This window comes from Myotis nattereri (assembly GCF_964212035.1).
Source record: "Myotis nattereri genome assembly, chromosome: 2".
Taxonomy (NCBI): Eukaryota; Metazoa; Chordata; class Mammalia; order Chiroptera; family Vespertilionidae; genus Myotis; species Myotis nattereri.
In genome coordinates this window covers 50951307-50977735 of record NC_138076.1, presented here as the reverse complement: position 1 = coordinate 50977735, position 26429 = coordinate 50951307, and the positions used below count along the sequence as shown (strand labels likewise).

General features: G+C 38.5%; 1 pseudogene across 1 annotated transcript in view; it reads right to left on the bottom strand.

Moving 5' to 3' along the window:
• LOC308513698 (axin interactor, dorsalization-associated protein-like) overlaps positions 1–26429 on the bottom strand; it is a 137362-nt pseudogene that overhangs the window by 1679 nt on the left and 109254 nt on the right. The gene's annotated exons all lie outside the window — the stretch shown is intronic.

Below are 26429 nucleotides of genomic sequence, written 5' to 3'. Positions count from 1 at the left end.
CTTCTTTTTCTTCTTTTTCTCCTTCCTCCTCTTCCTCCTCCTCCTCCTTTTCCTCCTTCCTCTTCTTCTTCTTCTAAATTTATTTATTTTTCTTTATTGATTAAGGTATTACATATATGTCCTTATCCCCTCATTGCCTGCCCTCTCCCCCCCCCCCTCCCCATGCCCTGTGTGTCCATTGGTTAGGCTTATATGCATGCATATAAGTCCTTTGGTTGATCTCTCCCCCTTACCCCACCCTCCCCTGCCTTCCCTCTGAGGTTTGATGGTCTGATCAATGATTCTCTGTACTTGCTTCTTTAAAAAAAAATGTTTTTATTGATTTTTAGAGAGAGGAAGAGAGTGATGTCTCTCTCTCTCTCTCTCTCTCTCTCTCTCTCTCTCTCTCTCTTTCTTTCTCCCCCTTCCTCTCTCTGAAATCAACAAAAACATTTTTTTAAAAAAGACAAAATAATAGGAAAGGAGCAAAGGGAAGGCTAGACATTATAGGCATGTACCTTGCAGAACACTGGGGGAAGGACACTGGACAGGGGGAAATAGACTCATACCCAGTAAAGTTGGGGAGACTAGTGAAGGCGCTCGCTGTCAATCACTCCTGGGGACAAAGGTGTTAGCAAGAATGGGCATGGCCACTGCAGGCCTGTGAAAATTTGGAATACCTGACCTCCTAAACAAAGCGGTTCACTCTTGTGTGCTCTAAACTCTCTTGGGGGACATGTGACTCTGGGCTTGTGGGGTTCTTTTGCTCCTGCTTCCTTGCATTCACCCACATGGCCCATGGCCATGCAGACCGACCCCCCCCCCCCCCCCTCCGCCACACACACACAATGAACTAATGGGCTGCAGCTAGCCTAATGCAGTACTGGACTCTGCTCCTGCATGGAACAGAAACTCTGGGCATGGCTTTGCTTTTAGCTTTACTCTAACTCCAGCTACACTTCTATGGCTGGACTGAGGAAAATGGGGCTTTGGAAACACAAAAATTTAATTTCAACCAAATAAAAATTACTCAGTCCAGCCAGTGTGGCTCAGTGGTTGAGCATTGTCCTATGAACCAGGAGGTCATGGTTCGATTCCCAGTCAGGGCACATGCCTGGGTTGCGGGCTCAATCCCCAGCAGGGTACATGCAGGAGGCAGCTGATTGATGATTCTCTCTCATTGATGTTTTTAATCTCTCTCTTACTCTCCCTTCCTCTTTCTGAAATCAATAAAAACATATAAAATATTTTAAAGGAGATATACTATAATTTGATTTATAAGTACTTCTTAAATAACCTGAACCCTTAAGGATATTCGTCACACAGTTTATCAGAAGTGATAGGTTTTGACATTTTAAATGAAGGGGATATTATAGGCAAAGAGTGTAAAGTATAGTGTGTTTATAAAGATTAGCAAATATTTGTTAATATGAGTCAGTAGGAGTAACTAATAAAAGGCTTTCTTCAGTAATATTTTCATCCACTGACATGAATATAATGTTGCAATGGCTATATATTTTTAAATGTGATATCTAATATTTTTTACTCAAGTTGGTTTTATTCTACCAAGAGAAAGGGTGATGAAAGGTTATGTTGCAGACAAAGGAGATGTCAGGAAAAAGACAGATGGTCATCACCCGGAAAACAAGCTGATATTTCCTTATCAACTTTTATCTCTTCTGTCAGGGAAATTCCTCTGAGTTTTTAAGCTTTCAAAATATTTGACACACTATTTTAGAAATGGCGAACACTTTGTTGTAGAGCAATATATAAAATATGAGATTTGTTTTTATGTAAGTTTCCAATTTCTGTATCTCATTATTAACTTTGTTCACTCAAAATACAAAGATTATTGTTTGACTTGAGTATTCCTCTGAATAATTGTTTTGCTTTAAAAGTCAGACATGTCCTTTTCATTTGATTCTCTGAATGAATATATCAAAGTTTTTGATTCATGATAAATGCGTATTATTTATTTTCTCTGTTGTATGAATTATTTTGAATATTTTTAAGTTTATCTGATGATTACTCACTTTATCTTATGAAATGAGAATGTGGTAGCAAATTGGGTGGTTGTGTTAACTGGGAACAGCACCAGATGCTAGAGGTTCTTCGGTTCAGCTAAGAAAAGAATTCAGAGCCCAGGAACTCAAATACAAGTGAAAGTTTTTTTAGAAAGTCAAGGGTGTAGGAGAAGTAAGCCGTGGAAGAAGTAAGCCAGGTGGGCTGCCTAGACTCAAAAAATAAGGTACTCAGGCAAAAGAAGGGAGAAAGAGAAGCAAAGGAAACTGGCCTGGGGAAGCAGAGAGGGAAAGGCTCAGGCATGTTACAGAGAGAGAGAGCCACACTGAGTTCTTTGTTTTAAGATTTTATCTGTTTCCTAAAAGTGGGGATTTTATGGAAGGTCTCAGGGGAGGATCTCAATAGAATACTCATCAATTTTCAAGTGTGTCCTTTCAGGATCCTGGTCTCCTTTCAGGATCCTGAGCCAGAGGAGGGGGTCATTAGTCACTACAGTTGATCTTGATGTCAGCCTTCGCCTTGACCCACCTGGCCTTGATGCTTTACTGGTCCTGAAACGGAAACACAATTGTTATCTCTAGCTTGACTAAAACTCCGTCTCTGTGGTCAACAGATTGAAGGCTTTGTTCTTGAGATTATTTGATTTGGGCCAGAACCTCATTGTCTTGAGGGGTTAATACTTAAGGGAGTGGCTGTGCACGGTCTTGTAAGGGAAACATATGAAGCTATTTTCCGGCCCCCCTTCTTCCTCCACGAAGGGGTCTGCCACATGACTGGTGACATGCCAGGGGAGGGAAGGTCAGGGGAGGGTCTGAACTGCCTGACCATCAATACAGAAGGTCAGGATGTTTAAACTGTATGACCAGCAATATGCTAGGGATGAAAATGTCACCCTGGTTGGGGAGGTCCCATCCTAGTTTTGCCTTTTGCTAGACACCCAGGGCTTCTCACTTGGGTGACCTTTGGTTCCTACACTGCTCATGTCTGTCTAACTGCCTATTAGATTTGTCTAAGGAAAGGTCTTTGCTACAATGGTTTCTGTCAAACAAGTCAATTCTATTTAAAGTTACTTTTTGATATTTTATATTATTATTCTTTTCTTATTAATTTAATTTTTTTGTATAATGATTTCAGAGATAATTTTTTTCAGTTACTCTCCATTGTAAAAAAAAAAAAAATGTTTCTGTGTGATAGGTGGGTAGAATAATTATTTTATTTTTTAATTTATTGGATCAATGAAATCTTTATATTTGGGCACATAATGGTAATTTGCTTAATTTCTCACCTGTCATTAAAATACTTAAAATCTTTGTGAATGACAAAGGCTTAAGCACAAAGCAGCAAATTTTAGTGCCGACTTTTTAAAATCCCAAAGCACTTACTGCTCTAAAGCTCTTGCCACTTATCTATCACTTTTCATCTCTATTGCTTGATAATTGATGAAAGCTTTGCCTTTCCTATGGAATCATGAGCTCTTAAACTTCAAATGGATTCTGAAAGAAAAAAATGGATTGAAAGAAGGTATATTTGGCAGGGGCAAAATAATTTTGGGTTAAATTGTTACTAGAAAGCCTGTAAAATAAATGCACTATGTCTGAAGGACATGATTAAGAATGTTAACTGGAATAAAATATTTTAATTTTATATTTGGAAACCATCAAGAAGAGCAGAAATTGAGAAAATACAAGGGCCTTGTAAGATAAAATGGTATTTATGATTTAAAAAATGAGTTTATTAGATCCAGAGGATAAAGTATATGAATAATTCTATCAAGCTGTAGATCACATGTAAGGTCAACTTGTGGATGTCTTTTAATTTAGGTAATTTTTAGACAATAGAAATGTAATATTTTTTGCTTGGGCAATATTTGTCCTATAATATTATATTGGTTGATATGTACAAGAATTATTGGAATCAGAAAAACAGTTTAGAAGGAGATGTTAATAAAGCAAGCATGATATACTAAGGTTCAGAGTCATTATGAAGACAAATATTTTATGAGGTTTGATAATCTTGAATTGAGTAGGGCAATTAAAAAAAGGAGAAGCTCTGGACAGGAAGTTCAGTTGGTTAGAGAACTGTCCTGTTACAACAAGGTTTCAGATTCAATACCCGGTCAGTACACATATAAGAATCAACCAAGGAATGCAAACTAAATGGAACACATGATCTCACTCATATGTAAAATCTAAGTAATAAAATAAACTGATGAACAGAGTAGATCCAGAGACATGGAAGCATGGAAAAGAGTGTGGAATCTCAGAGGGAAGGTGGGGAAGGGTGGGTGGGTTGGAGGTAATCAACCAAAAACCTTGTATGCATATATGCATAATCCATGGACACAGACAATAGGGTGGTAAAAGACAGGAGCAGGGGGCAGGGTGTGGGTGAAGGGGGTCAAAGGGGGAAAAAGGGGTGTATGTAATATTTTCCACAATAAAGAATTATTTAAAAAAATAAGTGGAACAACAAATTGATGTTTCTCTCTCCCTTCCTTTTTCTCTCTAAAAATCAATTAATCATTAATTTTTTTTTTTAAGAAGGAAAGTATTGCATAGACAGCTAAAAGAGTTGAAGATTTTAATATTAAAGAAATGCAAGAATGGTTGTATTACCCTATGAAAATATTTTTCTGACTAGAAAGTATGGAAATCCCTTAATTTGAGATGAACAGAAACATAAAAACTATTTTTTAATGACTGACAAGTACTTATTGAACATTTATTTAAATTTTTAGCACTGTGTTAGCTCTGTGAAGGACAAAATACATATAATGCATTTTTCAGAATTAGAGAGAGTAGGCAGGGAAATTAAAATAGATTTAATTATTCAGTGAAGATTTATTGAGAGCCTAGTATATGTCAGACTATTGGCAAAGATCTGATGATTATTAAATATGTTCATTTCTATAAGGTGCATCCAGTAGAGTAAGGAACAAAAATAAAAGAATAAAAAGTATGGAAAAGAGGCACAAGGACTATATTAAGTTAAGTGACCAAGGGATCTAAGAGACCACATCAGGACAGAAGTAAGGGGTCAAATTTATCAGCATTTACTTTCAGGAAGCTAATTTGTTTATTCAAAAATAATTATATTTTGCCTATTATATATGAGGTATTTTACTAGAATAATATTTAGTTTTATAATAGTTCCTTTACTACATAGAGTTTATGCTATAGTAAATTTTTTCAAGCTTTGAACAAATAATCAAAATAAATGATATACTTTTAATTGACTTAGTACCATAAAATAAAAATTAAGGTTTAAGAGGTTATATTTTTGTGTTTAACTTAGACAAAAGTACATTTGGGGGAAGAATGTCATGAAAGTCCTTTTAGAAGAAGTGTATTTACATATGAAGTTTAAGAATGCCAAGCAAGAATAAAATGGGGGTTATGAGAATAGCAAGTGTCATGGCCAACGGCATTGCTGAACAAGAGAAACATCTGTTGTGGGAAATAGTCTTGAAAATAATCAGTATAAGCATAGGATTTTAAACAGGGTATGCCATGATGAAACCCATGGTTTAGAAAGAATATACAAGGTGGGGCAAAAGTAGGTTTACAGTTATTTATATGGAAAATAATACAATGAATAACACTTAATAATATAAGAATAAAGTATCTGTTTCATGTACTCACAATTGTAAACCTACTTTTGCCCTACCCTGTATATGCTATTCTAAATCAGGTATTAGTGAACATTTTTTTTCTTAATATACTGAACAATACACATTATCAACTTTGCAGGCCTTGCCATCTGTCACAACATTTTAAAAATTATTAATAAATTATCATTTTAAAATAAGTTGTAGGTAACAGCAAAATTGAGTAGAAGGTATAGAGAGCTCCCATACATCCCCTTTTCCCACACATGCTATTGATATCCTATGCCATGGTGGTACCTTTTTTTTTTTTTTTTTTTATAATGGACTAACCTACATTGATACTCTTGGTGATGTAAAGTATATGAGTTTTTACACATATATAGTGACGTATATGCACTATTGTATTATTATATAGAAATAGAGGCCTGGTGCACAAATTCATGCACAGGTGGGGTTCCTCGGCCTGGCCAACAATTGAGGCCTATTGGGGGGCCAGCCAGCTGGGGGGAGGGACCCCAGGAGGTTGGCTGGCTGGCCCCCCAATAGGGGTCTATCTGGGGGATAACTGGCAGGGGGGAGGGCGACGGAAGGTTGGCTGACCATGGGAGGTTGGCTGTGGGAGTGCACTGACCATCAGGGGGTAGCTCCTTTGTTGAACATCTTCCCCTTCATGGTCAGTGAGAGTCATAGCGACTGGTTGACCGGTCATTCCGGTTGTTCTGGTCATTTGGTCATAATGGTCACTTAGGCTTTTATATATATAGATAATTTCACTGCCTTAAAATTTTTGTGTGCTTCATTTATTGAACCCTCCCTCCCCTGTAATTCATGAAAGGTATGGATGTTTTTATTATCTCCCTAGTTCTACCATTTCTAGAATGTCAAATAGTTGGAATTATACAGCATGTAGCCTTCTCAGTTTGGCTTTTTCACTTAGCAATATACATTTAAGTTTATTCCGTGACTTTTTGTGGCCTCTCTGGGTGTACCGCAGTTGACCTATTCATCTACTGAAAGATATCTTAGTTGCTACTGTGTTTTGGCAATTATGAGTAAAGCTGCTATAAACATCTGTGTTCAGGTTTTTGTGTGGACATGTTTTCAATTCCTTTTAATCAATACCTAGGAGTGTGATTTCTGGATTGTATGATAAGTCTCCCTAGATTTTTTATTTATTTTTTTATTTTATTTTATTTATATATATATATATATATTTTATTTTCTTTATTTATTAAGGTATTACATATGTGTCCTTATTCCCCTTTTGCCCCCCTGGCCCCCCACTCATGCCCTCACACCCCTGGAGTCTGTGTCCATTGGTTATGCTTATATGCATGCATACAAGTCCTTTGGTTGATCTCTCCCCCTTACCCCCACCATCCCCTGCTTTCCCTCTAAGGTTTGATGGTCTGATCAATGCTTCTTTGTCTCTAGATCTGTTTTTGTTCATCAGTTTATGTTGTTCATTATATTCCACAAATGAGTGAGATCAGCAGATGAGTGGATTAAAAACTGTGGTACATCTACACAATGGATGACTATGCTGCTGTAAAAAGGAAGGAACTCCTACCATTTGCAACAGCATGGATGAACCTGGAGAGCATTATGCTAAGTGAAATAAGTCAGTCAGATAAAGTCTCCCTAGTTTTATAAGAAACTTCCAAACTGTCTTCTAAACTGGCTGTCCATCTTTGCATGACTGTGTTCCAACAGAATTTTATGAACACTGCCGGAGACCATTCGTCTTCACTAGCTGAGTTTAGACAGAGACCCCCAAAAGCTAGTAGCCCTTCAAAGTCCTAGCAAAGGTCAGGGCTGTGCACCACCCAGTTAATCTAGGAACCACTCAGTTAATTTACGTAATAATAGTTGAAGCATCCCCCACCTTAGTTCCCTTAATTCCTTAGATACTTATGTAGATTCTTGTTGATTATTGTTAATCAGATACCCTGCCTACTCCCAGAAACCTATTGATGAGCTAATCAGATACTTAATCTATTCCTGGAATTTGTCCGCTGATCCCTGTGTCATTGAAACCTCCTTACCCTAGGGCTACCCCAAACAAACCTCCTTACCCTAGGGCTACCCCAAACAAACCTCCTCACCCTAGGGCTACCCTAGACCAAATAAAAGGTTGGATCGGCCTGAGCATCAGTGGAAGTCTTTCGGGACTTGCCCGCCTGGTCCCCCAATATTGCAAAATTATCTCGTGTCTTTTTCTCTCATTTGTTGTGCGGCTCCTCTTTCAGATACCGAACCCTACTCCACGCGGGTTGTGGAAGGAATCACCCGACAAACACTAAAATGTCAATTTCATATAATTTCTTTAAGTCACTTATTTAGGCCACAAAGGGATGTAGAGAAAAGTTAGAAAAATATTTGATCTCAGCTGGTGTGGCCCAGTGGTTGAGCATTGACCTGTGAACCAAGATGTCATGGTTCAATTCCTGGTCAAGGCACATTTCTAGGTTGTGGGCTCCATCTCCAGTCGGGAGCGTGCAGGAGGCAGCTGATTGAGATTCTCTCTCATCATTGATGTTTCTTTTTCTTTTTAAAAATATTTTTATTGACTTCAGCAAGGAAGGGAGAGGGCAAGAAAGATAGAAACCCAGGCATGTGCCCTTGACTGGAATCGAACCTGGGACCCTTCAGTCCACAGGCCAACGCTCTATACACTGAGCTAGATCAGCTAGGGCTCATTGATGTCTTGATGTTTCTTTCTCTCCCTCTTTTGTCCTCTCTGAAATCAATTTAATTTAGAAAAGACACTCTAATAAGTAGTTATAATAAATGGAAAGGTGAGTAGATTTTAAAAAAAATATATGTTTTATTGATTTCAGAGAGAGGAAGGGAGAGGGAGATAGAGATAGAAACATCAGTGATGAGAGAGAATGATCAATGGGCTGCCTCCTGCACACCTCCACTGGGGATTGAGCCCACAACCTGGGTATGGGAATCGAACTATGACCTCTTGGTTCATACTCAACCACATAGCCACACTAGCTGGGCAGGTGAGTAGATTTTTAAAAGATAACTAGCTACTATTTTACATTTTTAATTAAAAAATTTTCCCACTGCCAGAATGGTTTGGCTCAGTGGATAGAGCATCGCCCTGCGGACTCAAGGGTCCTGGGTTCGATTCTGGTCAAGGGCATCTACTTTGGTTGTGGGCACATCCCCAGTGGGGGGCGTGCAGGAGGCAGCTGATTAATGTTTCTCTCTCATTGATGTTTCTGGCTCTCTATACCTCTCCCTTCCTCTCTGTAAAAAATCAATAAAATATTTTTTAAAAAATTCTTCCCCCACTATTTTCACTATGATATATCTTATGATAGATCTATTACATATTTGATTAACAGGTAAGCAACAAGATCTTTCATCTAATCTAATAAAAGACAAACATGCAAATTGACCATACCTTTGCTATACCTCAGCCACACCCACCAGCCAATCAGAGCGACTATATTCAAATTAACCCAACCAAGATGGCGGCCGGCAGCCACGGAGCTGAAGCAAGCAGGAGGCTTGGTTGCTCCAGTGATGGAGGAAGCCAAACTTCCCGGCCGGCTCTGAGCTCCACTGAAGGCAACAAAGTTTCAATTATAGAAGGTAAATAAATCCCAGAATTTAAAAAAAGAGAGAAAAAGGAGAGGCTGGGAGCTTCCATTGCTGGTGGGCTTGGCCAGCCTGAAAACGGCCCTACCCCTCACTCAGACTGGCTAGGAACCCCAGTGGGGACCCCCCACCCTAAAGGGGGTGTGGCCAGCTGAAAACAGGGATTAGCCCCTCACCCAGGCTGGCCAAACCTCCATGGGGAGAGGATCCCCACTGGGGGGGGGGGGCCTCGACCAGCCTTCAAACAGCCATCAGCCCCTCACCCAGGCTGGACAGGCACCCCAGTGGGACCCCCACCCTGATCCGGGACACCCTTCAGGGCAAACCAGCCAGCCCCCACCTGTGCACCAGGCCTCTATCCTATATAGTAAAAGGATAATATGAAAACTGACCCTAACAGCAGAAAGACTGGGAATGACTGGTCACTATGACACACACTGACCACCAGGGGGCAGAGGCTCAATGCAGGAACTGTCCCCTGGTGGTCAGTGCGCTCTCACAGGGGGAGCTCTGCTCAGCCACAAGCCAGGCTGCCAGCTGCCAGTACAGTGGTGGTGGTAGGATCCTCTCCTGCCTCCTCAGCAGCGCTAAGGATGTCTTACTGAAGCTTAGGCCTGCTCCCCGCTGGCAAGTGGATATCCCCCGAGGGCTCCCGGGCTGCCAGAGTGATATCTGACTGCCAGCTTAGGGCCAATTCCCCAGGGAGCGGGCCTAAACCAGCAGGTGGTCATCCCCCAAGGGGTCCCAGACTGTGAGAGGGCACATGCCAGGCTGAGAAAATCCCCTGAGTGCACAAATTTTTGTGCACTGGACCTCTAGTAAATATATAAACATAGGTTGTAGTTAGAAAGAGAAAGGAAGAAAAATACTAAGATTTTTTTTAAAATTTAAAGAACAATCAAATATTAAATGATACTATTTTTGAGATCCTAGGATATATTATTAAAAAAAAAGTGGGGAGGAAGAATATGCATAAGAATGGCCACAGTGAGTCTCAAGTTTCATTGGTTTTTATGGGATCTTGATGGTGGAATTTTGCCATCTAGTAATAGAGGAAGGCATTCTAGGTAAAGACAACTGCATGAATAAAGTGGGAGAATATGATTAGTGTGTGTGTGTATGTTGTGTGCAAGTAAGTTTTTTGTTGTTGTTGCATTTCATTTTACAGTTACAACCCTTATTTATAAATAAGTGTATTGGGTTCATGAATGGTTGAGCAGAAATAGTGTTTATATTTAGTATCATGTCTAGGCATAATCCAGTAAATTGATGAGGTTAAAATAAATGCAATTATTTAATTACTTTGAGTACCATACACCTGATAAGGTAGGCATGTTTCTCATTAATAAGATAACTGATGAAAATAATGCACTTAGTCTTGATCTCAGAAAATTCATAAACTATTTATTAGAACAGCGGTTCTCAACCTGTGGTTCGAGACCCCTTTGGGGGTCGAACGACCCTTTCACAGAGGTTGTCTAAGACCATCAGAAAACACATATATAATTATATATTGTTTTTGTGATTAATCACTATGCTTTAATTATGTCCAATTTGTAACATTGAAAATACATCCTGCATATCAGATATTTACATTATGATTCATAACAGTAGCAAAATTACAGTTATGAAGTAGCAACGAAAATAACTTTATGATTGGGGGTCACCACAACATGAGGAACTGTATTAAATGGTCACGGCATTAAGAAGGTTGAGAACCACTGTATTAGAAGGTTTAAAATCTTATAGTAAAATGTGATAGCTACTAAACCAGGGTATAAATAAAATGCAATGCAGTCAATAAGGAAGGAAAAAATAATTCAGCTTTACCTAGAGCATGGGAAGGAGGTGGAAAGTTAATCTGTTGTGTTAATGATGATGAAATTTGTAGAAATAATTTAATATTAAAAATTAATCAAAGAATATCAATAAACTAAATTCAGAGTATATTGACCTACATATGCTAAAAATGTCATTTCTGCAAGATTCCAAATACAATATTTAGGGACATAAAAGGAATTGACTGTTATTTCCTAATGAGGTAAGAGATAGAAATCTGAAAATGTTTAGTCACATAGTGCTTTCATTATTTAAATGCATAGTATTTAATTAGATTTTATTAAAAGTTGGTGCACAAATTATTTTTTTCTATATATTTTTCATTGAAAGCTGTAAAATATTTGAGAAGCTGTTTCATAGCTTCTGCTGGATCTCCAGTTCAAATAAAGTATTTTATTTTATTTTTCAATCCTTATTATTCAGTTCAGAGTCATTGATTCCTTGCTTTGCATGGTGTTATATGTATAATTAGTCACTAGAAATGATTCTGCTCCAGTTGCACTTTAATTTAATCTTACTTTATTTGTTGGTAATTGTATTTTGATATGTACTGAAGAGATTGAATAAGAAAAATAATCCATGTGTAAATAATTCTCTCTCTCTCTTTCTCTCTCTCTCTCTCTCTCTCTCACACACACACACACACAAAACAAAACAAAACAATACAAAATATTAGAAGTTCTTCACAGAAAACTAAATTTTCCAAAATCATATTCTCTTAGCTTTGCTCTGTAATTATGTTCACTACCTACAGTGCAGAGTTGTTGTTTTTTATGTTAGTCACTTAAATGGCATTAAAACCTTAACTTGATATCTCTACATGTAGGTTATTAGATGATTTTCTCCTGATTCTTTAATCCTTAAGGTATCATACTAGTGAAGAAAAATCATTGCCTTTGAATGGATTCTATGTTATTCTTTCTGTTCATCACATAGGAGAAAATTTTCCACATAATTATGCCAACACATACTTCAAAGCTCACACTATATTTCAATTCTATAGCTTGTATAATTCCTTCTAGTCTTAAATTGCTTACGGCTAATTATAATTTTATTATTTCAATTAACCTTTTGTAAACTTTCAAATATCTAAAATTTTCTTTATCATGTCTGACGATAGTAGGTCATTTAAGCTACTTTTAGCTTTGTTTTCTGACAGAGTTAAAAAATATATATACTTGTAATAGAAAAACAGACACACACACATGTGCACACCTATGTCAATGATACCTGGGTCTGAACTGCTAGCATGTTCTATTTTATAGATGTATGTTTTATCTCTTTTACTAGAGTATACATATTTACTTGTTATGGTAATTCAAGGTACTATGAAGTGGCAATCTAACAGTCATAGTGAGAATGTGCTTTTGCAGTTTGAGAAACCTAGGTTCATCGAAATTCTATTATAATGCAAAGTAGCTATATGACTTTGGCAAGCTATTTAACCATTTGAGTTTCAGGTTCTCTCCCATCAGTGTGTGTGAATGTGTGGAGGGTGTTGCTTCTTTAGTATGGAGTGAGACTGGATTTGTATAGGTCAAATCATAATACTTTGCTTCTTTTAGAAATTGAAGGCATGGTATTTGGCTCCCTTTCTGAGCATTTGTTGATGGAAACAATGCTATATTTTCTCTGTGCTTTATAATGCCTCCTGCCCTTTGAGACAGCATGGAGGGACCTGGAGAGTATCATGCTAAGCGAAATAAGTCAGTCAGAGAAAGACAAGCATCACATGGTAGATCCAGAGTCATAGAAGCATGGAACAGACTGACAAATTTCAGAGGGACTGAGGGGGTATGGAGGGGGGAGGGGAACTAAGGACTTATATCAGGTATTAATAATATATTTTGTGCACAATCTGTGGACACAGGCAACAGAGTGGTGAAGGCCTGGGAAGGGTGGGTACAGGATAGAGGAGGTTAATGAAAAACAAACAAACAAACAAATGGGACATCTGTAATACTTTCAACAATAAGTTAAAATAAAAACAACAACAACAACAATATTTCCTAGGCTTTGGGAAAAATAAAAGACACCATGCACATAGTTGAAAATAGATGTATTTTAATTGATCAAATTATGTTGCAGTCAAGAAAATATTTAGTGGAAGACTTTTAATACCATTTTTACAAAGCTGTTACATTTTCTTACATTGAAAAAGTAAAAGAACAAAAAAGATATCATATAGTAGATTTATTATCCACACTTACATATTAAATTTGTCTAAATAAGAAGAATTTAGAATTCATTGCTTAGTGAGCCCTTAAAGCTATTTCAATTTCTAATTAAAACTGAGCTTTTTATTTATTTTTAAAAATTAGATTATCTTCATTTCTTAAGGCCCTTAAAACTTCAGTTATTGAAAATGAGAGAAATGGTGCTGTATATTACATGGTACTAATTAGTTCCTTTTTTCAAACCAATGTGTATGTAATACACTGACTACAAATGTGTGTTTCCACATAGCTAATTAGAAAATGCTTTGAAGGAATCCATTTATTTTCTCACCATTTGCCTAAAGACAGAAGAACTTTTTACATAGATCAGAGGAATGGTTGTAACTGTTTCATATGTCTTTGAATTATGACAGTGTTTACAAGCATCTGGCATAAAAGCATTCTGTTTTCACACAGTGGGTGTCCTAGGCCTTAAGTGATTTTTAACTTAATGTACATATTATAAGTTATGTGATCGACCATTTTGGAATTTCTAATACTGTGGGTCATTTAATAAATAATTGTATGATGGTATAAAGGCATATTTTATTTTACATTTATCACAACCTACTTTAGCACCGTATGCAGGTATTTATATTATGCATACTATTAGAAATGTAATTATCATTTTCTAACATTTAAATCATTCAAATGGCCACTTCAAATATAAAGTACTACTCTAATTAAAATAAATAAAAAGTACATCTCAAGCACCTAATATCCTGAAATAGTCACATGAAATATTTATAATGATGCCCATAGGTTTAAGTTTATAATTTCAATATTGAAAATTATGAATTAGAAGAGATTATAGTTGCTCATCCTATCTAATAATAGAGAAACATGGTAATTAACCATAACTTTGCTACCCTTCCCATTGGCTAATCAGCGAGATATGCAAATTAACTGCCAATCAAGATGGCGGCCGGCAGGCAGGCAGCTGAAGCAAACAGGAGGCTTGCTTGCTCCAGTGATGGAGGAAGGCAAGGTTCCCCGCCTGGCGCTGCTGGCCTCTGAGCTGCACTCTAAGAAACAATGTTGCAATTGTAGAACCCCAGAAACCTGCTTTCAGCCGTCAGAGCTGGAGCGAGCAGGACCTCAACAGTGTTACAATTATAGAACCCAAACAAACCCAGATACCTGCTTTCAGCAGCTGAGTTCTCAGAGCTGGAGCTGAGCCTCAGAGCTAAAGCCAGCTCTCAGCTCCAGTGACAGCCATAGAAGGCAAATAAATCCCAGAATAAAAAAAAGAAAAAAAGGAGAGATTGGGAGCTTCAGTCACCGCCAGCCTGAAAACTGCCCTCAGCCCCTCACCCAGACTGGCCAGGCACCCCAGTGGGGATGCCCACCCTGAAGGGTATGTGACCAGCCTGCAAACAGCCATCATCCCCTCATCCAGGCTGCCAGGCACCCAAGCGGGACCCCCACCCTGAAGGGGGTGTGACCAGCTGCAAATAGCCATCATCCCCCTCATCCAGGCTGGCCAGGCACCCAAGCGGGACCCCCACCCTGATCTGGGACACCCTTCAGGGCAAACCAACCAGCCCCCACCCGTGCACCAGGCCTCTATCCTATATAACAAAAGGGTAATATGAAAACTGACCCTAACAGCAGAAAGACTGGGAATGACTGGTCACTATGACAAACACTGACCACCAGGGGGCAGACTCTCAGTGCAGGAGCTGCCCTCTGGTGGTCAGGTCACTCTCACATGGGAGGAGCTCTGCTCAGCCACAAGCCAGGCTGACAGCTGCCAGTACAGCGGTGGTGGTGGGAGCCTCTCCTGCCTCCTCAGCAGTGCTAAGGATGTCCGACTACAGCTTAGGCCTGCTCCCTGCTGGCAAGTGGACATCCCCCGAGGGCTGCCGGGCTGCCAGAGGGATGTCTGATGGCCATCTTAGGCCCAATCCCCCGGGGAGCGGGCCTAAGCCAGCAGGTGGTCATCCCCTGAGGGGTCCCAGACTGCGAGAGGGCACAGGCCGGGCTGAGAGACCCCCCCGCCAAGTGAACAAATTTTTGTTCACGGGGCCTCTAGTCTATATGTATATAAAAGCTAATATAACAGTCCCTCTGACTGTTCCACTGTTTGACTAGTCTATATATGACACTCACTGAGCACCAAGGGGCAGATGCTCTGACCAGTAGGTTAGCTTGCTGCTGGGGTCTGGCCAATCAGTTCTGAGCGAGACGGGCCAGACATGCTCTGGAGCCAACCTTCTGCTGTCCTTCCCAGGCTGGCCAATCTCCCGTGGTCCCTTCCCGGCCTCTAAAATATTTCTTCTAATTAATCTTCTTTCAATGTGCATGAATCTGTGCACCAGGCCTCTAGTTACATAATAATATACTAGTATTTTCGGCCCTGGCCAGTTTGCTCAGTAGTTAGTGTCAGCCATGAACTTAAGGGTCGCTGCGGATTAGATTGCTGGTCAAGGGCATGTATCTGGATTACAGGGTCAGTCCCCCATGTGTGCAGGAGACAATCAATCAATGTGTCTCTCTCACCTCGAAATTTCTCTCTCTCTCCCATTCCTCCCTCCCTTCCACTGTCTCTAAAAATCAATGGAAAAAATATCCTTGGGTGAGGATTAACAACAAAAAATAATAATATATTTTTGTCTTTTGTACCACTCAAGAAATCTTAGTATCCTAGAAATATATTTTAATTTATTTACTAAATATAAGTAAATAAATTACTCTATATTTTATGTAATAAATATTATTTTAATAAATCGTTATTTTTATATCATAAAAATCAGATGTATTGAAAAATACTATGCATACAACAAAATGTGTGTAAATATTATATATTTATTTTATCATAATAGATGATGATATTTTATTAGTGTTGTCCAAAAGCAGTGGATTTCTTACATGAAATTATGAAGGAACCTTCCTCATATCATTTAAAATTGTAAACTTCTAGAAAACATAAACATTTCTAAGTACATTGTGATGATGTGCTATTTTGGGGAGAGGTATGGTGTGTCATAAACACTTACAAGAAAGCCATCTTGTAGAAACACAAAATGATTTTTATTACCCCTTCTGCTAAATTCAGTATTTTAGCCACACGTTTCTTTTTTTTTCTTTTCTTTCTTTTTTTTGGCATATTTGATAGACTTCCATGAAAATGTTTACATTAAATAAAGGTTTTTAATATAAATAAAAGATAACCTGGCAAAACATGGGTCCTTCTGCTTGTCTTCATTGCCCTTGGCTCCCCACTTCACTGTCTGAGTGACATTGCTTTCTATGACAGCTCTGGCTGCTCTCCGCTTCATGCTATTCTGAGTACAAATGAAAAAGATTTAGATAATGACTTCTGCTGGGCTGGCCACCCTGTCTGCCTTTTCCACAAAGTAGCCCGAACGATAAGTGTTTCACTTTTAACTCTTCGGAAGAAGTTGTATCGGAAGCAAAGGAGCTCATTACTTTACAGCATACCTTCCTAGGTTTTAGAGTTAAACGGTGAGTATCTAATACCAGAATGCTAGTTTGCACTTTTTTCTCTTATCACTCACTTCCCAGTGATTTTATATTACTTTGATATTTATTCAGTGGACACCACCTGGTGCAGCATCAGTGGTCAAGGCTATTTCTGCAAACTCCAGAGACACTCAGTAGTCATTCCAAAAGAGTAAAAAAAAAAAAAAAAAAGAAAAGAAAATGGGTGAATTTTGAAAATTTTCTACAACTTTACCTGTTAATGTCACCTTATTGTCTACCTCAACTGCTGCCTCGGCCTTATTCTAGTCGTCTTTGTCTCCCTCGGTGTTGTTCAGGAATTTTTGTGTTTTTATTGTTGTCATATTGATTGTTTGGGTTGTTGCACCAGGAGTACATGTTTACCTCTTACTTTATGGTTTATCTTGGGTTGATTAGAACTCTGGAGACACAGACCTATCCTAATTCATAATCTTGGCAGATACTGTCTGGCAAAACTGCAATAGGAGAAAGAACATCTAGCGTGGAATTCTGCTGAAATACCTGATGCAGCAAATTCCTGTGCAGTATAAATCAAGCAGTCCATTGACTTTTCCAACTGCCAATATAGTAGGCGGCGTTTTCAGGGCTGCTAATTTAGTGACCATCCCTGCATCTGCTCTTGAACCTCCAACATTTTTTTTCTGCTTATTTTCTTCTCTTCTTTTTAAATTTTTCTTACAGGTTTATATCTTTAAAAAATCACTTTAGTGGAGTTTTAGAGGAACATGATATAAATGAGTATGTTTAATCTGCCATCTTTAATCACAAGTCAGCAGTACATTTTTATGGATAGTGAGGGAGACAACTATTTTTTAGGGAGTATTATAAGGGAAAATTTATTTTACCTTAGAAATGAATGCGAGTGTATATCTTCAAGGCAGGAACAGAAATTCAACATGCAATAAACACTTTCAAATTAAAGGCAATGAGAAGGTTTAGAAATGCTGTGATACTTATTGAGGTGCTTTTATTGCTCTATTGAATACTGCATGCTTATTAATATTTTTATCATGAAACAATCCTTTCTTATTTAGTTTGCACTAGAATTGATTTCTCATTCAAGCAGTCAGAGTACACGGTATTTATTCACACCTTGTTATGAGTCTGTCAAATTAACACTTATTAAGTGGAGCACAGAATGTCGAATGGCGAGTCGCGGTTGCGGTTCAACAACAGACCACACACAAAAGTAAAATAAAATTAAAATTGAGAAGTTTATTCTCACAGTTGCTGGAGGAAGTACCTGTCACATGCCTCAAGGAGCTATAGGGGAAGGTCAGGGTAGAGTGCAGACAGTGAGGACCTGGGACACATGCATTTGTTAGGTTCATCAGTGGATGCTGAGCTGGGTCCAGATTGAAAATTTAAACCAAAAGAGTGGGGTTCGGGGGAGCCCCACAGAGGTCTTCTTAAGTGGCACATAAAAGGAAGGCATTTGGAAGCAGAAGAGACTTGATTACAAGGGTTGTTGGCGAAGTCTTATGAGGGACTTACATCTGCTGTGACTGTGTGGGCTGCTGTCTAAAGGGTTCATTTGTATGATGTGGTTAATTTCACTTTAAATTCCCTGCAAACAGCTTGATCAAACCAAATAGATATGCAAGCAGCAATACCATGGATTAGCTTAGCTGAATTCTCAACGTCTTGATTTGGAAAAAAAATGATGACTGCTATTGTTGTCAAAGGTAGGATCAGAGATTGTCAACCTCTGTGTAAATCTATAGGATGTTTTCCATTTCAGTGTTTAATCAGAAATATTTAAATGGTGTAAATCTTACAGAAGTCTAATCTCAATTTTGACTGATAGTTTCCTTAAATTGTATTATAATAGATGAAGGATTCATGTGTTTACAGATATTTGATTATGTGATTTAAAAAGAGACTAACATAAGTGAGGCAATCTTTTAGGTCAGTTTAAAATGGCTTTCAAGGAGCACTTTTCTGAAAGATAATACAATGCAATTAAGACATGTTTGTAGAGTTTCCTATATTTCCTTAGTTTTTCTCAAAACATTAGAACATTTATTTATAGTTATTTGTGATGATTTTTTCCCTGTGACTTCTTCTTTCTTTTTTTTAAAAATATATTTTATTGATTTTTTTACAGAGAGGAAGGGAGAGGGATAGAGAGTTAGAAACATCGATGAGAGAGAAACATTGATCAGCTGCCACCTGCACACTCCCTACTGGGGATGTGCCCCGCAACCAAGGTACATGCCCTTGACCGGACTCGAACCTGGGACCCTTGAGTCTGCAGGCCGACACTCTATCCACTGAGCCAAACCGGTTAGGGCATTCTTTCTTAAATTATATCAGTGGATGAGAGGAAGAAAGAAGATTTCCATCCTGACCACAAAATATGCAATTATAAAGGGGGCCACATGCAAAGTTAGTCAGAGGTGTCCCAGTTTCTTGACTAAATATATTGATTTCTTATACAATAGCACAATTTTCTGTAGAGAAATTATCAACAAAGAAGATATTTCTTCTTTTTGGGAAGTTCTATTTGACATTTGTAAGGCTGTATTTCCTTTCAACCAGCAAGAGATTTTAATAGTAATTGTTTCATCACTCAAAAAAAAATTAAATTTCTAAAACTATTTGGCAACACATAGCCATGGGGCTATCATAGCACATTAAAAACATTTATGTTCAAGTGCATTTATACCCCATCATTCAATAACAAATGTGGTTCATATCCAAATTAAAAAGTTTTTTTACTTAATATGTTTTTGTTTTCATTAAAGTAACAAGATTCCTCTCTTGGGAATATATCCGAAAAACATAAAAACATGTATTCACAAAGATATGTGTACCCCTATGTTCATTACAGCATTATTCATGGTGGCCAAGAGATGGAAACAACCAAAGTGTCCTATAGTAGAGGACTGGACAAATAAGATGTGATATATATATGCAGTGGAATACTACTCAGCCATGAGAAAGGATGAAATACTGCCATTAGCAATACCATGGAGAAACCTTGAGGATATCATGCTAAGTGAAATAAGTAGGTCAGAAAAAGTTAAGAAGCATATGATTTCTCTCATATGTAGGATATAAAACTGAAACTCATGAACACAAAAAGCAGTTTGGTGGTTGCCAGAGGGAAGAAGGGAATGAAGGGGGTCTTAATATACGGTGACAGGAGAAGATTTGACTTTGGGTGGTGGACACACAGTGCAATATACAGATCTTGTAACATAGAAGCCCACACCTGAAACCTATATGTTCATGTTGACCAATGTCACCCCAACAAATTTAATTTAAAAAATTAACAAAGTGACTAAATCATTTTACTCTATCATGAATTTTATATTTCATAATTTATAAAAATTTATATTCATACAAACTAATGTTAAAAATCATTTTTTAAAACAATGAAAGTAGTATTTAAGTTATTTATGCATTTAACTAATTGTAAATATTAATAATGAAATTCATTTAAATAATTACAATGATAAAAAATGAGTTTCTAGTAAAATAATAAACACATTATCTATGTAGATGAAGTCAATACATTTAATTTCATTTTAATGCCAACACTGAGACTCAAACTCTCTGGGTTTGCTTGATAGTAGACTAAGTCATTTTTCCTGAAAAGCCTACTTATTTGAATTTGTACAAAGCCCATCAAGGAAACATTTTATTCTCTGAGACAAATATCGTTAATAAAATTTGGCCTAATATTTTACCACAGTTTTTTAAAGAGGGCATTTTTCTTGACTTGGGCACCATTTTTATAGAAATAAGAATAATAAGAAAAAACAAACAAACATGTTATGACACAACTTGAAGAAGCTGCATCCTTTCCAATTCATCCCACGTGCAGCTTTAACATAAAGTGATACCTATGAAAATAATAGTCTATAGTGATTGAGACAGTAAGAGTGATGAAGAACTAAGTTATTTTATCAATATGACCATGGAACTGACCAGAAATTTTTATGAAAATACAAGGCACACAGTAAGAACTGGAAGATGCAAAAGGAGAGTATTCAGAGGAATAGATGCAAGAAAATATAATTAAGATAAGATATAATAACACTCTATGCTAAACCCTGACCTGGAGATGGTAAATTAGGTGTTTATATGTCTACTTATACCTATATCTGTTATCAGAACTTAAATGCCAGGTTCTTGAGTCTCAATGTCAAGAAATGAACACTGAACTCAGTACAAGATCAAACAGACAGGATTCATTGAAAAGAGCTTGTGTACAAGGGAGTTGACCAGAAAAGAGAAGACAAGCTCCCAGAGGGTTTTTAAAAAGTTGTTTTTCCTTTATTGATTAAGGTATTACATGTGTGTCCTTATCTCCCCATTGCCCCCCACATCCCACTCACGCCCTCACCCCCCTGTTGTCTGTGTCCATTGGTTAGGCTCATATGCATGCATACAAGTCTTTTGGTTGATCTCTTCCCCTTACCCCCGCCCTCTCCTACCTTCCCTCTGAGGTTTGACGGTCTGACTGACGGTTCTCTGTCTTTGGATCTGTTTTTGTTCATCAGTTTATGTTGTTCATTATATTCCACAAATGAGTGAGATAATGTGATAATTATCTTTCTCTGACTGGCTTATTTCACTTAGCATAATGCTCTCCAGTTCCATCCATGCTATTGCAAATGGTAAGAGTTCCTTCCTTTTTACCACAGCATTGTATTCCATTGTGTAGATGTACCAGTTTTCTAATCCACTCATCTGCTGATGGGCACTTAATCTGTTTCCAGATCTTAGCTATGGTAAATTGTGCTACTATGAACATAGGGGTGCATATATCCTTTCTGATTTGTGTTTCTAGTTTCTTGGGATATATTCCCAAAAGTGGGATCACTGGGTTAAATGGGAGTCCCATTTTTAGTTTTTTGAGGAAACTCCATACTGTTCTCCACAGTGGCTGCACCAGTCTGCATTCCCACCAGCAGTGCACGAGGGTTCCTTTTTCTCCACATGCTCGCCAGCACTTGTCATTGGTTGATGATGGCCATTCTCACAGGGTGAGATGGTACTGCATTGTCATTTTGATTTGCAACTCAGATGATTAGTGACTTTGAGCATGTTTTCATATGTCTCTTGGCCTTCCTATGTCCTCTTTCAAAAAGTATCTATTTAGGTCCATTGCCCATTTTTAATTGGGTTGTTTATCTTTCTTTTGTTACGTTGTATGAGTTCCCTGTAAATGTTGGAGATTAAACCCTTATGGTTGATGACATTGACAAATATGTTCTCCCATGCAGTGGGCTTTCTTGTGTTTTGTTGATGGTTTCCTTTGCTGTACAGAAGCTTTTTATTTTGATGTAGTCCCATTTGTTTATTTTCTCTTTAGTTTCCATTGCCCTAGGAGCTTTATCGGTGAAGATTTTGCTTCGGCATATGTCTGAGATTTTGCTGCCTGTGGATTCCTCTAGTATTTTTATGGTTTCCTGTGTTATGTTTAAGTCTTTTATCCATTTTGAGTTTATTTTTGTATATGGTGTAAATTGGTCATCTAGTTTCATTTTTTTTGCATGTATCTGTCCAATTTTCCCAAAACCATTTATTGAAGAGACTGTCTTGACTCCATTGTATGTTCTTGCCCCCTTTGTCAAATATTAATTGATCATAGTGGCTTGGATCTATTTCTGGGTTCTCTATTCTATTCCATTGGTCTCAGAGGGGGTTTTATGGATGGCTTATAAAGAGCCCTTAGGGGTGGGTGTAGGACTCGGACATTAACTTGAGGTTGGTTTTCCCATTATCGTCATCTGATGGCGGTGGTTTCCAGGTAAGGAATGTCACCACAGTGGAAATTTCTGGGTCCCTAGCAATGGGAAAAACTGGGAAAACAAGTTTTTGACCTTTCCTCTCCTAGCATGTTGCTAATCATGCAGTTTAGATCCCCTTGGCCTTTCATATTGCTAGTCATGTAATTTAGGCCCCGTTATGAGGAGATAGAGGGTAATGAGGAGACAGAGGGACTGGAACCATGGTGGGGGGGGGGTCGTGAATAAAACTAGGGAACCCAACTAGGTGGAGTTACTAAGGCACCCTAACTGGGCGGGGAAGGAAGGGAGCGCAGCACGTGAGAGACATGAGCTTTAACATATATGAATGTTACTAAGACAGACAGCTTGTAGATAACCAATCACTAGGCAATAAGACGTATAAACCAATCCTAAGGATGTTGCTAAGACAGAATTCTTTGAAAAGACCAACCAAGAGCTAGCAAAGCTGTAGCTATCCCCTAAATTAAAAAATGTGCACTTCCTCTTGCCCTAGCTCTCTCCCTGGCAAGCTAGATTCTTGAGTTGACGGCAGGAGACATGCTCCCCTGCACCCACGTGGCTTATGGCCATGTGGGGCTCTCCACATAGACTAATAGACTTTAATACTTGACTGTAACATGGAAAGGAAGCTCTAGACACTGGCCTGCTCCGGAACCCCAGCTATACCTTTTCCAGGACTGGCTTCTTTCAATAAACTTTGTCTCCATTTACCATTTTTGTCTGTGAATCCATTCTTTGGTTTTGCGAGACAAGGAACTTGGACTCAAACCCCACATTTGGTTTCACTAATAGGAGGAACAAGAGAATAGCCTCATATGACTCCCATACAAGGCCTTGCATGACCATCCCCTTAGCAGTAAGCCTCCAGGCCAATGAGGTTCTGGCCTGCATCAATCCATCTTAGGACAAAAGCCCTGTGTCTGTTGACCGTAGAGACAGTTTTGGTCAAACTAGATGTCACATCTAGGTTCCAGTTGTGTTTCAGCTCCAGGCCCACTAAAGCAGCAGATCCAGAGGAAATGATGCTGTGTCTGACATCATGGCCAGATGCAATGACTAATGATCCCCTACCCTAGCACCCACTAATCAGCAGAGACCAGGACCCTGAAAGAACACACCTGGAAAGCTGATGAATATTCTATTGGATACTCCCCTGAGACCTCCCCTAAAACCCCTGCCTTTGGAAAACAGATAAAAGTGCTTAAGACAAAGGGCCCAACATACTCTCTTGCTTAGAGCATGCCCACAACTCCCCCTTCTTCTTTCTTCAGGCGCTCCTGCACCTTTTCCCATCTTCTTCCCTAAAGTGCATTATCTTTGCTTTCTTTCCCTAAGTTCCAAAGCCCCTTTTTTGCCTCTGTAACTTGTTTCACGAGTCTACCCAGCCCCAGCTGGCTCCCTTCTTCCACCTCTGTGACTTTCTAAATAAACCTCTTGCATTAGAGTTCCTGGCTCTGTGTTCTTTCTTAGCTGAACTCAAGAACCGAGGCCTAAAAACTACTCTGAACATGTCTATATCTACATCTATATCTGGTCATATTGAACATCAACCCCACGAAGTAAATTTCTATTAATTTAAACATAAGAAAAGTACAGAAAATGTAAGGGACTTGTTTAAGGCTACAATATTAGCAATTTCTGTGTCTAAAATAATATTTTTTTTTCAGTCTGATTCTAAAACAAATGCTTACTCTCTGAAGAATCATAGGTTTCCTTAGTGATGCTTCTGGCACTACTTGTAATAAAGGAATATTGAAGCTATGACTAAATTGATTTGAGTAGAAGACACTGTGCAGCCTTAGCCAGTTTTACTCAGTGGATAGAGAGTCAGGCCTGCAGAGTGAAGGGTCCCTAATTATATTCTGATCAAGGGCACAAAACTAGGTTGCAGGCTCAATCCCTGGCCCTGGTCAGGGAGCTTGCAGAAGGCAACCAATTGGTGTGTCTCTCTTCACATCGATGTTTCTTGCTTTCTGTCTCTCCCCCTCCTTTCCATTCTTTCTAAAAATCAATGGAAAAAATATCTTTGGGTGAGGATTAACAACAATAACCACAACAAAAAGAATACACTGTACAGATTAAATAATGTTTCAAAAATATTCAATCCTGTACTCTCCATCACCAAGATGGAGAGAGTGCTTCCCTACCACATTGACACTCCATGTGACTAGTCATTACATCATGATTAATGCAATCTATTTACCCAATTCTGGACCTGATTCATCCACATGACTTACGCTGCTCCATAAGATATTATGCGCCATAACCGGTTTGGTTCAGTGGATAGAGCGTCGGCCTGAGGACTGAAAGGTCCCAGGTTCGATTCCGGTCAAGGGCATGTACCTGGGTTGCGGGCACTTCCCCAGTGGGGGATGTGCAGGAGGCAGCTGATCAATGTTTCTCTCTCATCGATGTTTCTAACTCTCTGTCTCTCTCCCTTCCTCTCTGTAAAAAATCAATAAAAATATATTTTTTTAAAAAAAGGTATTATGCCATTAGAGGCTTGAAATGTATTTGTAATGTGGTTGTATCCCCTTATTATATCTGCTGTTGCCATCAGATGAGAAGAAATGACCCTGATAACCCACTGATTGAAGGAGGATGAGAAACATGCATGCAGCTTTATAGTATACCATCTTTTTTTTTTTTTAAGGTGTTTTATTTGTATTGATTTCAGAGAGGAAGGGAGAAGGAGAGAGAGATAGAAACATCAATGATGACAGAGAACCATTGATCAGCTGCCTCCGGCACTCCCCCTACTGGGGATGGAGCCCGCAACCCGGGCTTATGCCCTGACTGGGAATCGAAACATGACCTCCTGGTTCATAGGTCGATGCTCAACCACTGAGCCACTCCGGCCAGGCTATAGTGCACCATCTTTAAATCCATTGATACATAATGAAAATGTTAATTGTTTATCACATTTTTTACATATTTTACTTTGACCTATATTCCTCTAAATGCTGTAAAACTACATATAGCAAATTCATAATTAGCCAATCAAAATTTGCATAGATGTTTTAGCAATCTGCTCACTTTAATGTACACTCACACTAAACAACAGAAAGAGAATCAGAGATTTTATGAGTGCAAAGGTAAATTTTGTCTAACTGCTTTCCAAAAAATAATAGTGTAGAAAGAATCTGAGGGAACAGAAGTATACAAAAGAATCCTATATTCACTGATCAAAATGTCATCACTAACACAAATGAGCACCTAAAACCAAACACAGTCATTTTTAAATTACTTTGGATAGAACTATGTGACTAGAGATACTCTACTCTTAGTAAGAGGAACAGACATTGTGAAGAATAAATATTATTCACAAACTTTTCAAATTTTTCTGAAGTCTAAAATATTTATTTTTGTGTAACTGCAGCATTATAATATCAAAAAATTACTTTTGTTGAATATGATGTAATCAAGAGTAATACTTCAAAGCAACCAACTAACTTGCTGTAATATATTCAATTATCAGCTAAAGGGATATTCAAAATTAGCCTATTGTTGTCCTCTAGCTACAGACTAGTTAGCAAAAACAGGCGCTATTTTCTCTCTCTCTCTCTCTCTCTCTCTCTCTCTCTCTCTCTCTATATATATATATATATATATATATATCTAAGCAACTGGAACCCCAGAACGATTGGAACGACCAGAAAGACAGGTTGTTATGATGCGCACTGACCACCATGGGGCAGGTGCTCAATGCAGGAGCTGCCCCCTGGTGGTCAGTGGGCTCCCATAGTCAACCTCCCACAGCCAGCCAACCTCCCCTGGTCTCTCCCCATGGCTGGCAGGAAGGCTTGGCTGGCAGGAAGGCTCAGCCAGCAGCCGGCATCCAGCAGCAGACAGCCGAATTTCATGCACCAGGCCTCTAGTATGTTTATAATTGAAAATCAG